The 1,444-nt window shown below is 31.3% G+C and overlaps 1 long non-coding RNA gene across 1 annotated transcript; it reads right to left on the reverse strand.

The window, feature by feature from the left end:
- Positions 1–436: 436 nt before the first annotated feature.
- On the reverse strand, positions 437–1,153 carry LOC124933538. The gene is made up of 2 exons (XR_007098992.1): positions 754–1,153; positions 437–678 (listed from the first exon to the last, which is right to left on the reverse strand). It is a non-coding gene; the product is annotated as an uncharacterized LOC124933538 (long non-coding RNA).
- Positions 1,154–1,444: the final 291 nt, after the last annotated feature.

The following is a 1,444-nucleotide window of genomic DNA, read 5'->3' on the forward strand; positions in this document are numbered from 1 at the left end:
GTAAACGGGTTATTGGGTCTATTTTGGGTCATGTCAGGTCAACCCGATTTTGACATGTTTATTAATTAGATTAAACAGGTTAACCTGATTTTGACCCGAACAAAAAGATACCTGACTCTAACCTGATTTAACAAGTTAACCTGATTTTGACCCGAACAATAAGATACCTGACTCTAACCTGATTTTTTCGTGTTCGGCCTGGGTCGTCGTGTATTCGTGTGTCCAAAATTGCTGGCACTATTTGTGGATGGTCTTAGTGAACTCATATTTTGATCTAATTATTGTTATAAATAATTTTGATTTACATTTTTTTTTCTTTAACGTTGTTTATTAAATTTGACTTAATCTTATTAAGTATGTTATTATTACTGTAAATAAATTTAACTTAAAACTTATTGTATGAATAAAAGTACAGTAAAGGGAAACAAACAGCAGATCAAGGTACCAAATTATTGGAGGGACGTTTCATTAAATTTCAAAATCACAACCATAATTAGTTGGAAATAAAAAATAACAAAATGAAAACCCTAATTTTATACACTTTTTATTTCTCTCTCACCCACAAAGAGGTGTTCTTTTCTCTCTATATATAAAGAGATCTCTGGCCTTCTGTTATCTCTTCCCCTGTTCAACGTATCCTGGAGCTCCGGCAACAGAAAATAACCTCAGCATCTGGATCTAAAAAAAACACAAATCAAGAAACAAATTATAAAACATTTGAATCGTAAACAGCACTTAATTAGGAATTCTCACCATGCATTCCAGGACGGTTTCTTCTCCTCCTTAATTAGCACTAGGTTTTTCAAGTTCTATATAATCCATTGTAGACATAAACTTCTTTAGCAGAATACGGCTAGAGATTGGAACTGGGTCATTGAAAATCATGAGAGATCGGAGACTACAGAAGGATTAGGAGAAAAAGGCAACTAGAGAAAGGAACTGGTTCATTCAAAGTTTTGAGACATCTAAAACTACGATAGGATTAGGAGAAGAAGACTACGACAGAGACTACGACAGGACTAGGAGAGGAAGACAGCATGATTAGAAGAAGAAGACGACTTGAGATCGGAGTTGGTTCATTGATTTGAGATGGGAAACTATTATAAGAAGGCGAAGGCAGCTGCGGCCAGACTAAAAAGAAAGATAATTAGGGTAGAATGATTTTGAAGGTAACCTTTGGGCCCTGTGTCCATTTTATATATAAATCATAAGTATAAAATATATAATTTTATCCTAAAGTTTTAAAATTTTACAATTGTATCTCTGTGTTTTTTAATTAGTCAATATTAAACACAATCTTATAATAACCAAACAAAATTAATTAATCAATATTAAACTTAATCGTATAATAAAACAAAAAATATATATATAAATATAATCTTTATAATTGATGTAGAATTTTGTTAAATTAATAAGTACTATTAATATATACAAAATAAATTGC

This window comes from Impatiens glandulifera, chromosome 4, assembly GCF_907164915.1.
Source record: "Impatiens glandulifera chromosome 4, dImpGla2.1, whole genome shotgun sequence".
Lineage (NCBI taxonomy): Eukaryota > Viridiplantae > Streptophyta > Magnoliopsida > Ericales > Balsaminaceae > Impatiens > Impatiens glandulifera.